Raw genomic sequence first — 25,168 nt, 5'->3', positions numbered from 1 at the left:
AACAGAGATTGGAATGGACTGGACTGGACTGGACTGGACTAGACTAGACTAGAATAGAAACACTAGGGGCCCTATCATACACCCGGCACAATGTGATTTGTGTGTTTGCTAGTTTCAGTCCAGCGCTGTTCGCATTTTCCCATAAAGCGCCACGTCGTTTAATTAGCAAATGCGTTTGCGCTCATTTTTTGCGCCAATGGGCGTGCTGCTTTAAAAAAGAGGTGTGTTCAAGCACATTGCTAGCGGAATGCTATTTTAAGGAGCTGAAAATAGACTGCACCATAGACTAACTCAAACCTGGTCTAAAGTCTGGTGCAATGTTTTTTCTTTGTTATTTAAAGAGCGTACACGCTGCTTATTAAACACAGGGACACACAGCAGCACACAAACATGCCAAATATAAAAAATTAAAGGATTGCCATGCATAATAATTGTTTGTAGGCTAAATAAATAAATAAATACATTCCGCCGTTTAAGTAGCAAATCCGTCATGGCACGAGCGCTACTGGCTCTTAAAGGGAATGGAAGATGAGACTCTGATTGGTTTATTGCATGTTGCGCCCAAAAAAAACACTAATTACTCGCTAAGAGATAAGGGACAACCCGTTTAGACCCTGCGCCCGGGCGCGCAACCGTTTTTTCCGTTAAAATAGGCCCCTAGGTGTTTTTGGAGCACATGCTGACCTCTTATTTTTCACATAAAAAATCAAATGAGGACTAGGTCCGCCGATCTCTCAATTTAGCAAAAAACCTAATGCAAACTTCAGTTATAAAGTGATCGACAAAAATGCACAGAATCCATATGCTGTACTTCAATTGACAGCCTTTATTTAATAGTGATGGCAAATATATATATATATATATATATATATATATATATATATATATATATATATATATATATATATATATATATATATATATATATATATTATTTATTTATTCATTATTGTATAGTTATTATATAGTAATTTCTGAAGCCTTTGACCAGCTAGTTAAGCTAGTGAACAACTATGTCATCATATTGTTACAATATCTATGGCCTACAATTGTGTCTGAAAGGTGTGTTACATGTATCTTTAATACAGGTAATCCAGTGGGTGTATGTGAACCAAGATCAGTGTAGCAAAGCTGACTTTGTGACTTCTGACCTTCCATTACTCCGGCCGCAGCTTGTGTTGGCACACAGCAGTGCTTCTCAGGCCTGAATGCTGTCACTGGTGCTGCCTTTCATCTCAGCTCTTCTGCAGACAGATGCTCTGAAGACGGACTCTAAAGCTTAGAGGCTGACTGGACAATCTCTGAAGAGTCTCTTCAGGTCTCCTCCCACTGCTCCATGAGAGATCTGGACATGAAGTGCACTGGATCATCTCATGAGGCCAGGTTATATTGGCTACATTTTAATTGATGATATTGAATTTAATAATGATGCCATAAAAAAATGATAATAATAATATATATATATATATATATATATATATATATATATATATATATATATATATATATATATTTGTATTTTATTTTTTACATATACAGATATATTATAAATATCTAAAAATATTAAGCATTAACAACAACAACAACAAAAAAAGGTTTGGTTGTATACCACTAAAAAACGGACAAAATTATTAACTAGTAAATAAATATACTGCAAGATAATGGCATTAAGTTACTCTTCAGTGAAAAAGATTTATGTGTACTGAAATATTATGGTATGTGGACAATTGTAGCAATTACACCGAACAGAAGCATTTCAGTTCATTGTTAACTTAATTTCTCAATTGTATAACTCAGACATAAGCTACTAATTAAAATATGTATCTACAGTATGAGTTTTATCTCAATGCAGAAACATTATGTTTATTCAAGCAGGATATAAGATAATGACTATGTCTTTGTGTTTGCATGCACTCTCAGTACAACCTGTTTTGTGACCTTCTATGGTTTTGTATCTAAATAGCATGCATTGTTTATATGCATTTGCATTAACACTTATGTTTTCAGCAAATGTTTTAAGTGCCTTCCATTTAAGCGCAGTTATTTATGTAAGAGCAGTTACCTGTAGTATGGAGACGAGCCAAGTGCCAAGACGACATCTTGAGAGTCCAGAAGAACACCAGAATGCAAATACAATGTATCAATGTACTGCATTTGCTCATCTGCAAAAAAAAAAAAAAATTCCATCAGCAATGCTGCATTGGCACATATTTTCCTGACGACTTTAGAGGTTTTGACAGACTGAAAGAATGGATTTCTTCGCCTGATCTTTTGCTGACACACAGGTGACACTGAAAGGAGAAAGCTTAATTGTTATGATAAAACTTTTCTTTATGTGTCTGTTTGAGAATCGTTTTCTCATATTTCCTCTATTCGATCACTAGTGTCAGTGTGGATGGTTGTAACGTAGTAAAGGAGCATTGTTCCTGTCTTAATTCACAGTATCAAATCTAGCGTGCTTCATCAAGATTACACAATGACTGGATTAAATGTCACTGGTGGCCTTGAGATTCCAGCAAGCTCAATTAAACACAGCAAAAGCTGTGAGCAATGTTAAAGATGTTTCAGAATTAAATTTAATAATGGAAACATTGTACCATGTATATATACCCTTTGCAGAATATGCAAATATTTGAATATTTGTAACAAAATAAGAGAGCTCTGAAAATTGCATGTTATTTTTTGTTTAGCACTGTCCTTCACATGTCATTTCACATAATAGATATGTACTCCACAAGAAAAACATAATGACTAAATTAATAAAAAATGTCCCTGTTCAACAGAATCTTAATACTGTGTGTTGTTTCCTGGACGTTCCACAACTGTTTTCTATATTGTGATAGTTGTTCATGAGTCCTGCATTGTTCCTGAGCAGGAAAAATCCATCTGCTCCTGCACATTTTTTGGTTTTCCAGCATCTTCTGCATATTTGAACCTTTTCCGAAAGTGACTGTAGAATTTGACATTTAAATTTGAATCTATCACACAAGGTTCAAAACGCTCAATGATGCTTCAGAAGGAAAAACCATGCATTAAGAGCCATTTGAAACTTTTGAACATAATGTTTTTTTTCTTCATTTAGTAATGCCCAGAAGATAAAAAGAAGATAATGTACATGTACCCTGATCTTCAAATTCAAAAAGGCTCTTTTTTGTGGTTTGTTTAAATAAAATGAAATAAGGTTTGTTCAAGATATCCTGAAAAATAGTCTTAATGTGTTAGAAAATTTGCTTCTTAAAGGGGTCATATGGTGTTGCTAAAAATAACATTATTTGGTGTAATATGTGTTTATGTGGTTTAAGGTTAAAAAAACACATTATTTTCCACATAATGTGCATTATTGTTTCTCCTCTATGCCCCACCTTCTGAAACGCATTGATTTTTACAAACTAGTTGTTCTGAAAAGTGAGGTGTTCTCTGATTGGCCAGCTATCCAGTGCGTTGTGATTGGCCAAATGTTTCAAGCGTCTGATAAAAATGTTATTATTGTTTTGTTGACAGGACAAAAACAATAAAACCCATTACAAACGAGGCAGTTGTTTCATCCAGTGGGAACATTTGATCATACATTACTGATTATAATGACTAATACTGTCTTTTTACACGTTGCGTTGCATATTGTGCCGCATAAACATAAAACCATGTCTGCATTTGTGATAGGAGAAGTGACAAACAACAAGTGCTACACTCAAAACTCGCATTTGAATCATCAGTGGCAAATGCTTTTCATATGTAAACCTACTTACAGACTATTCCTTTAGCTTCTTTAAACAAACTGTAATTATTATTTTTTTTTTTTTTTGGCAAAATATGACATAAATGTTTTTGACCTGTTCACATAATGCAGTTATATTGATGAACAGTTTAATTTACTCTTCTCTCAGTGATAGTCTGGCTCACACTGGGACACTTTTTCTGCACCTGTGTATTTACCCTAGAATGAAGGTGTAAGATGTGAAGATATCTGTGTGACTCCTTATACAAGTGCTTACCGATTCATAAAGCACTGTATTTGCTAAACCTCATTCTCATTCAGGTCTGTGACATGCAGCACAAATGATCCAATTATGCTTTTTGTACATATGTAAATATTGCTCCGGTTCACACGCCCATCTTCGGTGTGTGTCGTAAACCAAAGCAACCTTGTGAAATTCAGAAACACTGTATCTGCGTCTTTCTGTTTATTCTGTACTCCACCAATCACCTGCCTTCTTCAGGCAGGCCCGTGGAACACCTGACACATCTGACAGGTGTGTTTTGACTAACTGCATATGGCAGTCTTGATAAATAACACACTAAGGAGGAAGCTTATCAACCAAATAAACTCAGCTCTACAGATAAGGAAGAATATGCAAATCCAGTCTGACAGTTTCCAGCACAGTCTGCAAAGTGCTGAATAAACATGCCAGATATATAAAGCTCCTTCCTTCTGTTTGTCTCTCATGTTGTTGTTTTTTCATATATATATATATATATATATATATATATATATATATATATATATATATATATATATATATATATATAAATTGGAGTAGAACCATTTAATATTTTTCACAAGCAAAACTTGCCATAGTGTTGCTATGTGATTGCTAGGGTCTTTAAAAATGTTTTTCAAAGTTGTAAATAAAAAGTTTAATGGAGTATGGAGTACAAGAAAATATATATATTTTTTAAAGTATACTCATACTTTCTACTTCAAAAATTCACATTTACTAACTATTTATTTTTTCTTTTCTTTTACGTTTTTTCTTTATTCTGTTTTTAAATATTTATTTCATTGTTATTGTTATTATCATCATAGGTAAAGAAATATCTCTAGATATGGCAAGCACTTTTAGTTTGTTTTTAGCTTTGCAACAAAAAGTGTAGGTCTGGTCATTTGGAAAAGCAAACTGCGCAGTGCACAGTTCTCCTTCAACAAGCAGTTAATTTCACATTCAAAATTCAGTAAAAAAAAAAAAAAAAAAAAACTACTCATGCATGTCTCAAATCAAGTCATTCTCCCATAACACTAGCAAGACTTGTCAACCAACAAAGACACTTTGTCACTTATAAAACCATGACATACAAACACTATGTTACATGACCCATATTTACATTACTGTACAAAATTATTCCTAAGGTGTCCCATTTTGCATGTTGAGTTGTTTAACTACATCTTTTGACAGTTCTTCATTTTTTAAGATCTGGAATACATCTCAGTATGCTATTACTGTAGAAATGCAACAAATTGCTATCTTATTCAGTTACGTATTATGTTAGGTTGTGAAATTAAGTTTAACAGTTTTGAAAGGGAGGATGTAAACATGCTAATTGGCATGTAGGTACACAGAGTGTTGGTGGCCGTAGTGTCTAAGTGAGAAAACAATTCATGTAATGTGAAAGATGTAGTCACTGAATGCATTTGTGACAAAATGATAAATGATCCACAGTTAGCACACAGCTGTGCTCACTGTGTGAAGTTTTGAAAAAGAGAAATGGGTCCTAGTGAGTGTAAAAAAAAAAAAAAAAAAAAAAAAAAAAAAAAACTACTGTACATAAGAGAGGGCACCTTAGGAATTATTTTATACTGTAATGCAAATATGGGGCTCTCAACATATGCTGTCATTTCTAAACAGTAGAGAGTGTCATTCTTACCTTGTAAGGAAATTTTACAAAAGAAAACACTGTGTAATGTAACCTGCAGTTAGTTATTTTTAAGTCTTCTTTTTTCTTTGAGTGACAAAGTGTGTTTATTGAGTGACAACCTTTGCTAGCGTTATGGAAGAAGATATGAGATATGTTTAGGTAGTTGGTGCATTTTAGATGTGAAATTAACAGCTGTGCCAAGCTGTAAGTTGGTTAGGGAAAAAAGTGACTTAAGTTAAGGTGAGTTCAAATCATTAACTCAGGGTATGTGCAATAGTAATAGTTATACTACACTAGAAGAACCATTTTTGGTTCCCAAAAAAACCTTTCAGTGAACAGTTCCTCAAAAAACCATTCTGAAGAACATTTAAAAAATCTAAAAAACCTTTTTCAACTATAAAGAACCTTTTCTGCATTTAAAAGGTTCCATGGATGTTCAAGGTTCTTCATAGTAACCTTTATTTTAAGAGTGTAGGCTTAACGAGTCCAAATAAACAGCATCAGGTGAGATTCACCCATATTCACGAGCACAACGCAAAAAGTGGCCTTGGACAGTTATATTGGGGCAGCCATAATACCATGTAACATTTACATTTGTGTCAGACACAGAGGTGTGCGGTTTGTCTTTTTGCGCGGCAATGTGTTTTTGTTCTTCTCGTTACCCTGAGGGGAACAGTTGGCAGGCGGCATAGAGGACAGGACGAAGTGTTGGGCTGGTAGCCAACGCCACGAATGCTGGCGAGTATGACTGACAATTAAAAAAACACGACTAGACAGGGCAGGCAGCTGTGACTTTAGTTTCGGGAGTGTGTGAGGATTTATAGTGAAACAAGAGCTTGCTCAAGTCAAAGGAGGAAAACAAAACAAACAATCAATGTGTTTTTTCCATTCTATTACTCAAACATCCAATAAAGTGTCTCAAAATCTAATTCATCCTTATTTATAATACACATTCAACCAATACAACATATTATAAAGCCAAATAGAGATAGGAAATGAGTGTACTGTATATTCAGTCATTTTTTTTTTATATTTCTCAAACCATTAAAGTCTGAAAAAATCTAATCCTTCCAGAACTAATACGTTGCATGCAATGAAATATACATTTCAGGAATAATCACTGAAGGAGTGATTATATGGTTTTCAATGATTATAGGGGATATTCATGGCATAAGCCATTAGAGCATTAGGGGGGCTTTGGTACTATGAGTTGCTGTGCTTCTGTGCTTTTTGTATATATCACAAACACATGTGGCTACATTTTATTAAGTGGGAAAAAATGATCTGTGGGTGAATGATAGAAGTGGAGCATGCATCTGAGTGTCCTTAAAATGAAATCACAGGTTTACTCTGGAGGACTGTGATTAAAGATGGAGGCTAAAGCCCCCTTAAATAGGATCTAGAATCATCTGTGATTCAGTGTGAATGTTCAGTTTGGAAATAGTAGATACTGTAAACAGCACTGGCCTAAACAGACTTTGAGCAGAAGACAAGATATTGTACTGTTAGTGAATGAAACATAACATCAAACCATAAAGATTTCCATTTAATTGACTGGATGCTTAATAGTGGTTCTTGTGTATATCCATTTGTGGCTTCTTTGTGAAAATAAAAAGTCTGTAGCAAACCTCATTGTGGTGTATGAGCTCTTAGAAATGACATACATTCCAGCCACTGGTCGAACCCTGTGCCCTCACTGGAGCACGACAGGCCAGTCACACTTCAGGTAATTTAAAACTATATTCAATGAGCATAATCACCAGCACCGCATCACAATTCTGACAAAGATGATAATTATGACTCAAGTACGAATTTTAACTTTTTATTTTCAATGTTTTTTTTTTTTTTCTTCAGTAATTTGAAAATATGGAATAAGATCAATATTCTTGTGTTTTGGAAATGGTTTTGCAACTTCGGGGGTCTTGATTTTGTAGAATTTGTATTATACAGTAATGTTTTGTTGTATTTATAGGGTATATTTTGAGAGTAACTTGTATTTTAGTTTTTATTTGGGGGATTTTTATTGGGAGGGTTATTGTACATGCTATTATATTGATGTTTTTGTTATGTAATGCGTTTTGATACTCTCTTGCAGGGACAGTAGATTAAATTGAGGTCTGTAGCTAAGTCTTTGACTGTTCATTGTCTCTTTTAAATAAATAAACAAATAAATAAATAAATAAATAAATGATTCTAATTAAAATTTTGACTTTTATAATTATTACTTATCATTTTGACTTTTTGTCAATGTCTAGTGTCATAATGATGACTTTTCATAGTATTTTATGTCATTTTAAAGTTTTTTTTTTTATTAATTTATTTATTTAACAATTATTGCAGGTTATGTCATTATATAATTTACCGATACATTATTATTTTTTTCTTCTGTGGTGGAAATGGACTTCTACAGGATCACACCCGTGCAGAGAACATTCAAACTTCTCATTGCCCATTTTTTCACTGTATTTCCTCACATTCATTCATGGATGTCTATCTCTCTTGCTATATATCCATAATGTATGTCCCTCTTTCTGTCTCTACACACATAAGCATTCTCACTTTCAGATATGATCATATTCATTGTAGAAATGCGTCTCAGCTGATTCTGCTACACCACTTTCACTGCGGTATATCATTGGTGTGATTTTAAAAACCAGACACCAAGCAAAACACTGCAGCCTACGGCTTAAACTAGGTTCCACATGAGCGCCTCCGGTACAGACAGTTTCTCTTGATTATCCTAGAAGTGAAAATAACTATACTGTGATATATACCGCTACTGTGAAATAAAATGTCTAATATCATGATATACGTTTTTGGTCATACCCACCCGTACTGCAGGCCAGACTTTTCATTTTTAGGGTGTATGTATGCGCCTGTGTAAGTATCTGCCCATATATTAGCACAAATCTTCTCATATTGTGGCTGTCTCTCTCCTTCTTTCTCTTTCTCGCCCATGTCTCGTTCATCGTTCTGCTCTACTTCCTTCAGCTCAGTTTGTAATGGAGATTGGCTTCAGGTTTATGCTTGCCGCTGCGGAGAGCATAATAACACTATACCTGATGTTTTTCCTCTTCGCCTCTAAAGATTGCGATTGATTTAAGTGTGGTGGGTAATATTGGAAAACCATGACAGCGGTGATAAAGCATTCTGGACATTTGCTTGACACCCGGGTTATCACGACTTAAACGCAGTGAAGTGCAATGGAGAATGGTCAGGTTTTTGAAAGTGATTAAGAGAGATGAGCCATTGTGGAGATATAAAATGAGGGCGATAAGAAGACAAATACTGAGCTGTCCAACCTTTGTGTCACTTGCTGTCCTTGCCGCACACCTGTAGCCATGTGTTCTCTGGGCCTAAGCTGCAAACAGATGGCGGCATGTTGTCCTTCACCTTCGTTCTGCGTGGAAAAAAGAGAAAACACCAGTTGACATTTTCCAGACACAGCGCAGCTCCTCGCTGATTTGTCACCTGTCTGTATAATAAACTTATATTTGGCAAATGTGACCTGTCATGTGCACAACAAACTCAACGCCAATGATTAACTCTGATTCTTTTTGTCCTTTGTTTATCACTGTTTACATAAGACTCATGGAAATGCAGACGCCATAAAAGTTACACCTGCTCTCCTCCTCCACATGTCTATCAGAAAGAGCCTAAATCCAGGTTTAATTGTGTTTGCATCAATCAAAACATTTGAGAAGGTAAGATATGGTACATTGACTACTTAGGTCACAAGGCCGGTCATTGCATAACATGGGTTACAGAGAAAAAAAAACTGCTGTAATAGAGCTCCAGAAATACACAAGCAATTCAAAATTAAAATACAGTCATACAATGGTGACAGAAAGTATATACTTCTGAGTATACAGTAAGATTCATTAAAAGTATTTTACATAAAAATACAAGTAATAGGTCGTTTGTCCAAATTTCTGAAATACAACCTATCAGAGCGAATGCTACAATTGCCCCACTATCCACAACAGGACGCTTTATTATTAATACGTTGTACTCTTTTATCTGCTTCATCATTTGGGTGTTACACGACAAAATGTAATCATATGCTCATCAAATGTATATGCACTGTAAATGTAAATGGTTTAGGGGCAGGGTTATATGTGGTCGTTCATACAAATTCATGTAAATTAGCCACCTAGTAAAATTTTTATTGTTAATGACATTGTTATTATTGTTAAAATTTTGATTGTTAATGGTTGTTTTTGCACCCGCTAGAGGGCACTAAACTTTAAAATGTAAATATAGGTCGTAATAAGTGTCATGACATACAGCCAAGTATGGTGACCCATACTCAGAATTCATGCTCTGCAACTATCCCATGCTAATTGCACACACACACACACACACACCCAGGGTAGTGGGCAGCCATTTATGCTGCGGCGCCAGGGGAGTAGTTGGGGTTCGGTGTCTTGCTCAAGGGCACTTCAGTCGTGGCATTGAAGGTGGAGATAGCGCTGTACATTCACTCCCCCCACCTACAATTCCTGCCGGTCTAAGACTTGAACCTGCAACCTTTGGAGTACCAGTCCAAATCTCTAACCATCAGGCCACAACTTCCCCAGTGCTTGCACAATAATAAAGTGCTTGCACAAACGACCTATAAAGGTAGGTTTTTTTTTGGTTGGACAGTCTAAAAATATAAAAAATTTAAGATACAACATTTACAAAAACATTTAAAGCTACATTTAATAAGGTAATTATAAAAATTGTAAAAACAGGACCACAAGGAAAGTGAAAGTGCTGCATGGTGTGACACAATGACAGCCAATCAAAAGATATTGGATATTTGGTTTAATATACAGATAGGCGGAGTGGGATTTTGGGCCAGTGAGGGTTCACTATTTCTGGATCACCCAGTGCAACCTGGTTAGGGCACAATATAGTACCAAATATTAATATCAAGGACCAATACAAATAACAATTCGGACAGAGTGACTTGATTATACTTTTCAGAAATCTGTGGAGTTTTTTGAGCAATATAAAATAAGTCTGTGCCTGTAACTAATTTCACACACAGTTTCTATATCGCAGCAGGGACTTTCACCAGCCATTATTGGGTGGTAACCAAACCACCCTCACCACTTTTTTGCCTTCACGATTGTAAAGAAATAGGGAGATCCTTGCAATGTATGTGACTTCAGGTTTCACACACGTGCTGCCGCCACTTAAGAAAACACCAGGTCAAAACTATGAGCAGCTGCTTTGTATATTAATATCCTTCATTCTGCAGCTCACCCCCACAGAAGGCTCTCACATTTCTACATCAACACTGTGGTTTCACTCACTCTCATTGTCGTTTACTTTACCTCTCGTTAGCAGAAACCCGATCGGGCAGTACAGCACTTTACGCCATCTAGAGAGGAAACGGGAGTTTATATACCTCTAGCAGAAGACATTCAAGAGCACCGACCCTAAATCGCTACAATAACACTGTAGTCATTTAACTGTCAAAATAGCCATCAGAAAGCTCGTACCACCTCAGCGGGATAATTGCACGTGCTTGTGTGAGAGAGGATCATTATGTACATTTAGAGCGTGTTGAGGGAGTCTGTCCTGCATATCTTTCATCTTTTCTTCCCCCACCCCTCAGTTAAGTTCCCATTTTCTCGAATTTACATCTATGCAGCACTTATTCTCTTGTTAGTGTTTTTTTTGTTCCCGGTTTCCGACAAGCTAAACAAACAGAATAAAACATGCGGCTATATCATTGCCTTTCTTCTCCATCCTACCAATTATTTGCAATTCTGCAGCACAAGTTTCACCATACTCGGGGAAAAAGCTTTAAGTGGATAGTGCAAACTTTTAACACGCTCCAGTGTGGAAAAGCTTAATGTAACATTACGGGTGCAATGGCTGACCCGTGACCCTCTTAGATTTAAGCTGTGCTTTAAAAGGTTTACTCCGCTGGACTGGTGCTCGCACAGGGCCAATGGCATCCCCTCGCTTCAGGAATTGGCTCTTTCTCTCTTAAATCATCACATCACGAAGAACTGCAAAATTTAATCAAAAGATTTACAAAGGAAGTTTAAGTGAGTCTGTCAGAGATGGCGAGAGAGAGAGAGAGAGACGACAGCAAATAGGATCAGGTCATGTCAGAAGCTCTTTTCTCAAAAGGCTAAGAAGTGGCCCATTTATTATTCAGCCTTGTCCTTCATGTTTATTTGTGACCTAAGAAGAACAAGAGAAAGAGTGAAATCGAAAGTTGGCTGCTGTGTTTTGGGAACCATTGACTCCCTTTGTATGTACAAAAAAACACTCAAAATATCTCCTTTCATTTCCCACAGAAGAAAGAAAGTCGTATAGGTTGACAACATGAGGTAATGACAATTTTTGGTGAACTATATCTTTAAACTCCTCCACTCTAGCACTGGGATGTCAAAGGCAGCATATACGTTGTATTTTATTCATAGTATTTAAGTTTTGAAAAAATAAAATAAAATATCAGGAACTCATGAAACATCTGCTATGATATGATGTAATATTAGCAATATTTATACAAAAGACTTATTTTGTGAGAATTCAAAATACATTTTGTATGGATGTTTAGAACAGAATAGAGCACAACATTTGGGTTCTGGGAGTAAAAAACTTTAATAACTTTAAAAAGTTTTTAAAAACTTTAACATTAATTTTCTCTATGTGGAAATAGATTGTTAACAATAAATTCAAAACCATTAAAGACAGACCTTCTAGCTCTGAGGTTGATGGTCCATGCTTTTGTTAAAGCCATCTGTTTGCATTATTTATTCAAATATTCATGTTCGACAGCCTAATTAGCTGTCAAAATCTACATTATAAATATGAGTTGTAGTAAGAAAATAGCAGAAAAAAAAAAAAAATATATATATATATATATACAATCAATCAATATGCAAATTTTGCAGTGAACAAAATCCTTTTTTTAATAGAGTTAACACAATTTTATACTAAATATTTCTCCATAGTTTTCGGTTCATCTATATGTCCTTCACAATGCTTCATGGGAATTGTAGTTCATTCTGAGGATATTCTGAGAAAAAACAACTTACAATTCTGACATTTTCGTACAAGTGCAAGTTTATATCTCACTTTTCTGGCTTTACAATTCAATATTAAAACAGAAAATAGTTGCTTTAAATTGCAATAATGCAACACTATATATTTAGCATAACATGCAGGGATTGTTCACAATAAGAAAGTGAACAGAACTTAGTTTGATTTTGGATTAAATCAGCTTCTTCTCATCTACCCTCATTTTTTTATCTTTAGAATTCCTCTCCTAATCTCTGTCTCAGGTAATAGCTTCCTCATTCCCCTCCTCTCCTTCTTCCCCTGTCAGTTTCTTCATCATCTCAGTCTTGGTATCAATCTGGCGCCCTTGCTCGGGATCCACACTACCCTCATCATCTCAGAGAACACAGCAGATATCTTTTTTTGGGCTGTGGCAAAACAAATGAGCCGAGAATGTTTGACCTTTAGCAGTGCACGTCCTGAACATGATATGTGAGCGTCAGAGAGAGAGAGAGAGAGAGAGAGGCAAGAAATAGAGAGACTGCGAGTGAAGAAATTGTGAAAAAGATACAGGGGAGAGAAAGATAGAAAGTCAAGGCGAGGAAATAAGCAGAGATGGAGAAACAGAGTGAGTAAGAGAGAGTTAGAGTGAGAGTGAGAGAGGATATCTCAAGTCTTTGTTTGTCCGGTGTGCCAAGGATATCTGTATTGATCCAGCAGGGTGTCAATCACAGCACTCAATAGACTATTTATGTACGGAGACCTTTACCTTTGAAATAACAGCGGAGCTAAGACGATGAGGGTGAATAGATAACCCTGCTGCATAAAATAACTTCTTTAAAAGTTAGCGCGTGCCCTCCAGAGCACATGATGCTGTCCAGGCCTTCAAACACTTGCCCCACATTACAAACCCACAAACAAGCCCTGCAACATCCAACACATCACTAGAAAGCTTCCGTGGTAAAAACAAAACAAAACAAAAAAAATTGTAAAAATATCTTAGGCTCTCCAACACTGTGCTAATTTAATGAAATAAAGTAAAAAAAAAAAAAAGAAAAGTATAAAATATTACAATTTAAAAGAACTGTTTTCTATTAGATTATATTTTAAAATGTCATTTATTCCTACTATGGCGAAGTTGAATTTTCAAGAGCCTTTACTCCAGCCCAATTAACTTTCATGGTCTACTGTATGGAAGCCCATTCCCACCTTAGGATCAAATAAATACATAAATTAATGAATACATAAAACTAAAAAAAAGGTAATTGTGAATTTATATCTCACAATTCTGTATTTTTTTTTTTAAATTGTGAGTTCGTCTCAAAATTTTTTCTTCTTTTCACATCAAATTCTGAGGGAAAAAAATCGTACAATTCTGACATTTTCGTGCAATTGTAAGTTTATATCTCACATTTTAATTATTATTATTTATTTTTTTTAAGAACTGTAACACAATTGCGAATTTATATCTTGAAATTCTAACTTTATAACTTTTTATCACATATTTCTGATTTATTATTATTATTATTTTTTTTCAAAATTGTGTGATAAAATGTTTTATTATTCAGTGGCAGAAACAATCTTCCATACTTCTATATAATTCAACCAAAAACTTGCCCTCATGTTGTTTCAAACCCTTTTTTCTTTGTACATTCATTTATGAAAGGTTTGAAATAAAATAATGGTGAGTAAACAATGACAAAATTACTATTCGGGGTGAAGTATTCCCTTATACTATTCAAGTTCAAACACTCAAGATGTGTACATGCATGCAAACATACCGTATACGAATTAACATAATTATTTGCTTAATAGGACTATGGATAATGCCATTTTTTTTAATTCTATGTTTTTCTTAGTACAAAGCACTGAGTAAAATGAAGTCCTTGCCGATTGTAACCATGACAACATCTGAGCATCACCTTGACTGCACAAACGATTGTGCTAAAAGTTATTGCATTCGGAGCCTTTACCACATTTAGGACCAAAAGCTATTACACTCAGGGCCTTTATCACATTTAGCTTGTTCGGTGTTCAAGACATGGTTACGGCCTTGTCTAACACCACGACTTCATGGCTCTCAACCCCTCCACACTGTCTGGCCTTAAATCTACAGCTCTCGCTGAAAGTAAATAGGTCATTCAGATGTTCTGTTGACAAATGCCTTGTTGATAACTCCCATCCAGCTGTGATGCCACCCAGGCCTCTCTTATCTAATGGGACCATCTGTCTTGTGTCGATGATGTCACTTCCTGGAGTCTGGCTGAGGCAGGGGAGGGTTGATAGATAGTTGTCTTTATTAGAGAGCGACAGAACCAGATAGCGAGAGACAGGGAGAGAGATGAGCAGATTATATGTTTCACCCATAAACCTCAAAGCCCATAGAGTCCTGTTTTTGACTTAACATTTGCATGGTTTGAATCACAAATGTGAAAAACACAGCTGCGTGTTTGACTGGATTTACAGTATTAAGTGTTAACCAAATTAGTTGTGGAACAGTTATTTTATGCTCACTGAGCCAGCATTTATTTGGTGAAAAACAGTGATATTATAATAATATTTCACAATTTAAAACAACATGTTTTATATTTAAATATATTTTAAATAGTAATTTATTCCTGTAATGCAAAGCTGTATTTTCAGCATTATTGCTCCAGTCTTCAGTGTCACATGATCTTCAGAAATCATTCTAATATACTGATCTGCTGCTCAATATTTTTTTTTTATAATTATAGTGTTTAAAACAGTTGTGATGCTTAATAATTTTGTAGAAACGGTAATGCATTGTTTTGTTTTAGAATTCTTTGATATAAAGTTCAGAAAAGCATTTATTTGAATTATAAATGTCATTATAATTACAATTTAAATGTCTTTACTGTTACTTTTGATGCCCACCATATAGCGTCCTTTTTCTGCCTAATAATTTGCATATTTTAAACCATAAATACAAAAAATAAGCAAGTATAAACAATCAAATAAATAACAAATTCAACTGAAAAACAAACAAACAAAAAAAGATTACACTTTATTTCAAGGTGTCCTTGTTACAGTGTCATTCTGCATTTAAGTACTGCGTAATATTAATTAACTACATGTACTTACTATATGGTTAGGGTTTGACTTATGGTAATTTGCATGGTATGATGTATAATTTATTGTTATTATAATAGTAAGTACATGTAACAAACCGTAAAATTAAAGTGCCAACAAAATTTGTTGTTGTGCCCAACAGAGAAATTATTTTTCGCTCACCAAGGCTGCATTTAGTTAATCAAAAATACAGTAAAACAGTAATATTATTATAATAATATTTAGCAATTTGAAATAACTGTATTCTATTTGTTATAAATCCTAAAATGTATTTTTTTTTTCATGTGATGCAAATCTGAATTTTCAGCAGCCATTACTACTATATATATCAACTTTAAGATTGTTTCAAGATTCTTTAATGAAAAGAAGCACCATATAGCACCCTGTTGTAATGGTGCTGTGCTAATTAAAGAAACAGTTTTTAATAAAACATCCACAGAGGGCAATCAAGGAATCCAGGAGCCACAACACAACACAAATCGTAGCAAACAGTGAAACAATAACCGGCAAAGGACTGAACAGAACAGGGAGTATAAATAAGGAGACCAATAAATGAGTGAAAGCTGCAAATAATAATACAAATAATAAAAAAACATGGAAACAAATCACGACTGAACAGAAACCAGGTTAGAGGAACTAAACAAGCAAGGAGAACAGGAACAGAAAGAAACAACCAAAATGAGACACAAAGTTCCTTGTCTAAGTCCCTTGTTGGAAACTAAAGACAACATGGCTGAGTGAAAGAATTCTCACCGCAGCCTTTTTTTTTTCTGATATATTCTTACTCCACAGGCACCAGTGGCAAAGTGATAAGTGTACCATTCGGTCTTATTTTTCCAAAGGCAAAATACTTGTCTTGTCAGACTACAAATGGTTTGTATTCTGTTTATCAAGCTCATCCGCTGACCAAATGACATGCCTACAATTTAAGGGTGTTTGAAAGGAATGAAAATGTCTTTTCTCCATCACAGGCATGAATTACAGACACTTTGAGAGCAATAACCGAGGGTCAAAGCGGCACATCTGTGCAGCACTTGTCTGAGAGGGTTTCTGTGAATTGGTAAGCACAACGATCTATGCTTTCAGTTTTTTACTACTACTGCTGTATGTCCGGGTGCATCTACTGTAAAGTGGGTGTAGAGGCAGACGTTTACCTTTTGAGATAAATCAGAATGTCACATTGGACTAAAATAATTGGACTTCTTGTCACAGAGTGTGTAACACATGCACAAGGAAGCTGTGTCATATGTGCTGCTTGTTGTGAACATTTTTGTAATAAGCATTTATTCCGATGTCTCTGAAAAGAGCAGCACTACTTGTCACCAGCAGATGTTGTGTTTTGAAAATGGTTTCCCAACACGGTTCACTCAAAGAGAGAAAGAGAGAGAATACATTCTGTTATCATTTACTCAAACCTCACTGACTTTCTTCCAAAGAAAATAAAGCAGATATATTTGGCAGCATGTTGAGTAACCAACATTCCCTTTGAGTGCATTATCCTTTTAACGACACTGTAAATAATAATAATGGTTAAAAATAAAACAATCCAAGCATATACACTAAATCTGTGAAATTTTTGCTTGGTACGGCCCCAGAATAGTTTAATGTAGCAGGGCACATTTTACCACAGTGTTACAATGTTTCCCCTCTATCCAACTGGAATTTTAAAATTGGTTACTGTCTTCTACTAGTTAGCGAAGCATTAAAAAACTCATCTAATCTGACCAATAGCAGATTGGAGATTCAAATAATAACAGGTTTTGGCTTATTTTAAATGAATACTTAAAACTGAGATAAAAAAAAATAAAGCCAAAAAATGTACTTTAGTATGGTAAAATAAATATTCAGAATTATCTTCAAAAGATTTGTATATTTTGGCACACTTTTTTTCTATATAGTGTTGACATGGCAACCAATAAATAGCGTAGTTTGGATAATGTGTGGCAATATTTAAACCACAACAAACCCTGCGTTAGTTTGTGCTCCACGCTCCCCTGAAAATTACAGATGAAATCTATTAAATTTATTCAGTGCAAGTAGTAAGGAAACTAAATGCTAACAATTTACAAGTTTTTACTGTAGCATTTTTACATCCTTTTACCATTGTCTTTTTGACATTTCTTACAGTGTATCTTAAAAAAGAAAAAAAAACAAACAAAAAAAAAAAACACCTACTATCAGTACCATTCCCTACACAGATTTCACCCAGATTTTCTCCCGAATTTACAGTTTGGAAGTTGATGCTATAGTTCACATTCAAGTTATAACCATTTAAGCCAGTAAGCAGGTTTATTTAATATGAAAATGCTTAATGCATGATGATAATAGACAGATGATATTACACAGATAAACATGAAAATAATAATTAAGTGATGCAAACAGAATTAAATTCTGCTGAAAAGACAACAGTCATTAATTAGCTGAAATCAGTTTATTTTTTATTTCTGTTCTGTTCAATATCTGTTTAAAGTTTAATCAATTTGTAGTTTAATCTAATCTAAAAAGTAGCTATGGAGAAAACAGTGTCATCATCCAGTTCAGTTCAGTTATCATCCAATGTCAGTGCAGTCAAGTCAATAATTGTGACGACAAGCGCTTATCAGGATCAGCTAAACGCTGGTTTTTGGCATAGAATCTTGAAAATACATCTGAGAGTTTTACACAATGCTCTGTTATTATGCAGATTTCCAGGCCCTGAAACGTGACACTGAAACAAACCAAACTGTGATTGGTTGTTTGACATGAGGTCAAATGGCCTCATGGGCGGGCCTTGGCCAATGAAAGCTGCCATGGATTCCAGACCTTCAGCTGTCAGTCTTATAAAATTATAAAAGTTGTGCATTGCAATATCAACATCAGCCATCACTGGTCCAGCATTTACCAGGATAAACCATACTGGTGTTAGCTGGTCTTTTTAGTCGCTGGTGTGAGTCAATTGAGTTTGATTAGTGTAAGTTCTCGATGTATGTTAAACTAAAAGCCTCTGGGCATTGTGATTAAACACGGAGACAGCAGTCCATCAGGCTCACAGGCAGACAGGGGACACTGAGAGACTGGCGAGTCCAGCGCCTGCCGTTAATTCATTCCCGGTGAATGTGTCTATATATACATGTGCACACACACACACACACACGAGCAGATCTCATGTGACTCACTCTGGGCTAATCAGAGTTTTATCTCTCTCTCCAACTGCCAGCTGCTCCAATCTGCTCTGCAGCCTGCCGATTATAAAATTGTAAAAATGTGAAACATACACTCACATTAACAAATGTCACGAGGAGCTCGAAATGGAGAAAAAAATTAATAAATAAAGCACGTTTCCCCGAAGTCGGGGGAAAAAGCCATTGTCTGCTGACATTTCCTTCTCAGGAAGCAAATTGAAATGGAAGAATTTTAATTTTGTGTGATTTCAATAAGCGTGCATCAGAATTGTAATTAATACACACTGCTGTGCTCCCCACGGGCTGCGGCGCTGACACTGGCTTAGCAAGCAGGGGATGAAACTCCATTTGGAAGTGTAAAGATTATTGTTATTTCCATCTCCTCTCCTTCCTTCTCTACATTTCCCCTCCATTTCTGTCTCCTCATCATTTCCTGTTATTCATAGACACTTTAGATCTCAGCCGATGACCCATGACCCACATACACAGGACTTCACTTTGAATCAGAGAAACAAAAGGGAAATGTCCACATATACTGTATGTGAAAATGTCAAAGTAATGCCACTGCAAAAGCTGAAACTATTGCTGAGATTCAGTGGCCCCAGAAACCATTTGGACACTGCAGCCACATTAGAGAAATTATGAATGTCATTGCTTCTGTACAAAATAATAAACTGGTATTTGAATAACTTAACATAACTACATGTCCAACAAAGAAAGAAAGAAAGAAAGAATCTAAAAAAGAAACTGATTAGGTTTGCAATAAAAAAATAGATATGTTATTCAAAAATGAAAAATGCACTTGCAAATGGCACTTGTTTTTGATTGATTGATTGATTTAATTATGTATTTATTTTCTAATGCAATGATATTCAGATATTAAGCCTGGCTCAAGTTTGGGGCTGCTGCATAACACACACACACACACACACACACACACAAACACACACACACACACACATAAAATAAAATAAAATAAAGAAAAATGTATGGAAGTTCTTTAACTTCACCGCTCTCACTAGGTCCCGTGGGCATGATTTTGTCAACTTTTCACTTTCAGGAAAACACATAAGGACACGCCAGACGCTAACTCGTGACATCACATTTTTGCTGATGTGTTTCAGTAATATACAGTTCAAATAACCTCCCTTAGATTAAATTGTGCTCACTGCAGAATAGCTGCAAAAGAAATATTCCACAAAATAAATAAATAAATAAACTCTACACTCTCAAGAAAATAAATAAAAAGAATGTACGAAAGCTGACTCTGGGGCTACCCTTTTAAAATGTGGTATATGTACACATATGTACTAATATGTATATTTTTTTGGTAATAATATCTATCTTTAAGGTACAGTAAATACACACTTTACCGGAAAGTATAACCACTTTGACAGCTTTGTTTCATTTTGTTTTGTTGAGTGTGTATATGCTGTTATTTTTCCATTGAAACACAGAGAAAAAAAGAAATCTTCAAAATGACAAAAGTTCATAGAGACCACAGACCTAAAAAAAAAAAAGGTTTGTAAACTATGTCCATAAAATCTATTTTTATAGTCCTAAATTTTCTAAAGTCATTATCCACTAAATATCTCATTCCAGTTTCATAACATTATATTTATCCAGAGATAACCAAATAAACTTTCAGTAGCAGGAATTATATTATTGTATGTATGTATGTATATGTATTTTGTTTTTGTCTTTTTCTTTTCTTTTTTTTACTTTTTTTGTAGTAGTGTGTTTGAGATATATATATATATATATATATATATATATATATATATATATATATATATATATATATATATATATATATATATATATATTATAGCTTCAATATAATACATAATATTATATATAATAGTATAATAATTTTTACATACATAAAGCTAACAAATGGCTTTTGGAGTTAATTGGACTAGTTTTTTTGCCATGGGCACTACTTCCAACTTAATCTATATATCTTGTATGCTACTGTAATGGAAGAAAGTAAGGTATACAGATTTTGAATGACACAACGTTGAGTAAATGATGAGAGAATTTGTATTTCTGTGTGAACTATCCCTTTAACAGTTTTATCATTAAAACTTCACAGCTCTCATTACGTCCCACAGGCATGATATTGTCAACTTCTCACTTTCTAGAAAGCACAAGAAAATGGCACACAACAGCCACGTTGTCACAACATTAATGCCTTCCTGTAATGCTGTTTTCAAGAATGTAATCACCTATGTACGATGGGAGGAATCAAATGTAATCATTATTGTAAAAAGAAAAAAAAAACCTTATCAACTGAGCACAGATCTGAATATTGTGTCCTTCTCAACGTCTACTGGGATTAAGGCTCTCGCCAGATCTGACTTCCTTTAGATTCCATCACGCTCGGTTCAGTGATATTTGGACGCCATCATTGTGTTTTGGATGCTGCTTTGTTGTCCCAGTAACCTTGTCTCTGAGTTGTAATGAGACTGTGATGTAAACTCATCTCTTGGCAGTGCCACATGGGCCACTGGTGAACATTTATCACTCTCTGGCCTGCTCTGTCCAATCCTGCACCGGCCCAGATTGTGCCTAAAGATAGCAGGAGTGTCTGGAACCCCAGAGATCGGCTCTCTCGCCCTATCTCTCCTTTTCACACACTCCCACAGACACACACACAGCGAGAGGTAGATAGGCCAGGCTTGCAGCCAGTATGTAGTGGAGGAGAGCAGTTCAGAGAGCTGGACCGAACCATCATCTGGCCAGAGCCAAACAGCCACAGTCATCAGCGCACATGTGTGCAAGTGCGAATGTTTATTTATGCATGTGCGAGACACGTTTTCTCAAATGCCTCCATATCCACGCTCTCCCTGAATGGCAGACGTGGCACCAAAATTAGCCGCCAACTGTAACACACGTGAACAAGATGAAACTCAAAGAAGATTTGCTTGCGAAATCACCCAGTTGCTTTTAAGATCCACTTAGATGTTTTACAGTTTATTGCAGTTAAGAGAGCTGCTCTTCTATTTGGGTTATCTTTTTACAGTTCAGACTTACAGTGACTGAAGCTTTTCTGTAAATGTACTTGGTTCACAGAGCTTTGCTGCTTTGGGTCTTTTTGCAGAGTTCACAGAAAGCCCATATTTAAATTCACCAGGTCTTGCGAATGGAAGCGAAAGACCCTTAAATGTTGAAAACTGAGAGCATACTCCATTCAATTCATGTTGAATGTAAATTTAATTAGTAGACGTTTGCACTTGTTTTTTTTGGCAGATGTGTGTTAAATGGATTAAAGCAAAATTCAGAGAATTCAAGTGTCAAATACCCATTTAAAATAATTCTTAATATCTGTAAACATCTATTTTTATTCAGTGGTGTTGTTGGACTTGTTTGCAAAAAGTATATTTTCCAAAGAGCAGCAGTGTTACAAATCACAAGCCGTTGTACAAATGCATCAACAATCACAAAAATTACATTTTGCAAACAGCAAAAACAGTCCAACATTCACATGTAACTGTATGTAAGAAAGGTATTTTGATTTAAGATGGAGGGACTGTGAAAGTTCAGGTCTATCTGGCATCTAGAGAGTCAACAAGGTGTTTGTATATTAGTTCTTGTAATACAAAAGCAATGTGGTCCTTTTTCATTTGGACTCTGAAGAACACTTGAGCTAAATGCATTGAATCGTAAAGCTTCGGGGAAGAAGAAAGCTCAATCTCTTTAAGGAAGTGACTTTAAGGAAGTGACCTGTTCATGAAGGAACTGCTCAAATATGTCAATATCTTTCAATATGTGGCTTTGTCTGTTGACCTTAGGGCTCATCTGTAATCATAGAGGATTTCATGAAAGAATTACACTTTAACACTTTATCTGTGGCTAAACTGGCTCGATAGAGGCAGGATGCTTTATCAATACATTTTATGTTTTGTCTTTTATAATTCATGGTCTCGCTGCTATAATATTATTCCATCAATATGCAATTGAAAGGTTGTCAGGTCTGCGATAATCCTTTACATATCCTATCAACAGTCCAGCATCATAGACATGAGCTTGTGTGCATTATTCATACGAGACAAAAAAAATTAAAACAATGCAGAAAAGAAACAGGAACATGTCGATTTGATAATCAAAGCTCAGCTCTTACGGGACTCACAAATTATTGCAGTGGAAAAGCAAAACTTAATAGCTAATGTAATATCTACCTCGTACTCTCTGGCCTTGTGTATGATATATTAGTTTAATAACAAGAAAATTAACAAACCAGAGTTAGCCATTGAAGGATTGGACTTTGTTTATACGAGAGTGTCAACTTGAAGTTAATTTTGAATCGTCCATAGTATCGTGCACAGTTCTAAAACTTAATCAAACAAGAAGGAATGACAATGCAAATCCATCGCTAATACTCACTGGTATTTGTGTTGTTGGTTTCCTTCCAAATTGATGTCACTTCCTGTAAGATGATGTCACAAAAGAACTGGAAAGAACACACAACATCACAAAATGTTTCACTAAGAGAAAGGAAAAAACATGCAACCAACACGTGAAATATTTATACGTATAACTGTTATATTGTGATAAACTAATACAGTTTTTTACAACTGTTCTCATTAATAAAAATATTCAATATATTTGATGGGAAAATGCTAATGTAGGAATATAATACAGTGGTGAGCCTGATTTCACCAAGTGCAGCATGTTCCTGGATCAACAACCTTGTTGATCTTGGAACAACATTCCAATCAACCAATCAGAATTCAGATAGAACTTTTGAGGAAATATCTGTTTTAAGCTCAAAGTCAGGGTTAGGTGCTTCTACACTCTTGTTAATCAGCTATAATTTCCCACTGATTTTATGAATAAATTATGGGTAGGGTTAGGTTTAGGGGTAGGGATTGGGTTAAATCCATATTTTTAATAATTATGTATGATGTACATCTGTTTACTGACTGCCTTTATTCTTGAGTCACAGTTCTTGAGTTTGAGGAATGATAGATTGGCCCAGGTTGTCAGCCAGCCAAAAATACCTTCTTTACTCCTGTATCTCCCTTTATTCGTTTTAATCTTTCCATCCCTTGATATGTCAGTGGAAAAAAAAGCAGATAATAATTTCCAAGAACCTGACTGGCACTTCAGTCCCTCCCTCTTTGACCTAACAAAGCTTTTGCGCTAGCTCTCTCTCTCTCTCGCTCTCGCTCACACACACACACACACACACACACACACACCTGGAACCTCGACAGGAGTGTCGTCCCACTTCAGCTCAGTGTATGAGATGAGAGATAAGCGCATGTGTCTCGTGTTCGCCTCTAGATGGTGCTGTTCACCGCAGCACAACTCAACACGCTCCGATGCCCATCTCTTTTCAGACATCCAGGATGTCTAACAAACCTGGAATAAAATAGATCAGAAGATTTTAGATCGGTGCATATAGTTTGTATTAAACATATTTAAACCTAGTTATCCTTTCTAACAGAAAAAAAAAAAAATGAAATCACTGCTACGTAATCACAATGGTGAAATTCACAATTTATACATTTTCATCGAGACGTTTCTTCATATACAGAATTTTGCTGTAAAAACCACACAGCCACCCAGTGATTGAGCATTAGCTATAGGAAGCATTTTGGTTATTATATTTTACAGTTTCAAACTGTTTGTGCCAACGTATGTTTGCTGTTTATGTTAATATACCAACCTATTCGAGCCTATGAAATCTGTTTAATGCTGTAAAATGTAATGCTACTGATGACACAAGTGGTACAATATATTGCCACATGATGGTTTATAGTTCATCAAAACTAACTTGATACAATTCAAATATGGTTCCGTATTAACGATTAGGTTATACACGCTTAAACGGTGAAGCTAACATTCCTACCTAACTTACTTAATACCTGACACAAGCATAGGTTTAAGTAGACTATACACTTATCGTTTGAATCAACCCAGCAGACTTTATCTGTTTTGAAACGCTTATTGGATGCCGCACTCTTTAATACTCCAAATAACTGTCGGTCACAAGTGACAGAACATTTTCGATTTGTGTTTGGATTATTTGACACCAAAATGCTGTAAACAGATACATGAAATGATACATGAAATGATCTTATGCGTTAATGAGGTGAAATTGAACCGTACATCGAGCGTCCTCATCCCGCAGCCCGCAGAGTCTTTCTGAGGCATTTCGCTCAGTCTCAGCAGCGCGCGTGAGTGACGTTAATTCTAACCAATCAGATTATTCCCCCTCCCCTCACAACGACGTTAATGAAGAGACGGGCCAATCAGCAGCCGAGGGGGCG

At 35.5% G+C, this 25,168-nt stretch overlaps 1 protein-coding gene and 1 long non-coding RNA gene across 2 annotated transcripts in view; one reads left to right on the top strand and one right to left on the bottom strand.

The window, feature by feature from the left end:
- Window positions 1–987: 987 nt before the first annotated feature.
- Window positions 988–25,052, bottom strand: LOC113090550 (uncharacterized). Its single transcript, XR_003287170.1, has 6 exons — window positions 25,008–25,052; window positions 24,095–24,257; window positions 23,277–23,343; window positions 8,934–9,031; window positions 2,063–2,162; window positions 988–1,345 (listed from the first exon to the last, which is right to left on the bottom strand). It is a non-coding gene; the product is annotated as an uncharacterized LOC113090550 (long non-coding RNA).
- Window positions 16,449–25,168, top strand: part of pcdh9 (protocadherin 9) — a 267,663-nt gene continuing 258,943 nt past the window's right edge. Inside the window, exons 1-2 of the mRNA XM_026256296.1 lie at window positions 16,449–16,602; window positions 16,701–16,789. The gene's annotated coding sequence lies outside the window, so the exon portion shown is untranslated. The remainder of the gene's footprint in view (window positions 16,603–16,700; window positions 16,790–25,168) is intronic.

The sequence above is a fragment of the Carassius auratus genome, chromosome 6 (genome assembly GCF_003368295.1).
Source record: "Carassius auratus strain Wakin chromosome 6, ASM336829v1, whole genome shotgun sequence".
In the NCBI taxonomy this organism is placed as follows: Eukaryota; Metazoa; Chordata; class Actinopteri; order Cypriniformes; family Cyprinidae; genus Carassius; species Carassius auratus.
The sequence above is the reverse complement of the archived record's forward strand: the minus strand, read 5'-3'. Positions and strand labels throughout refer to the sequence as shown.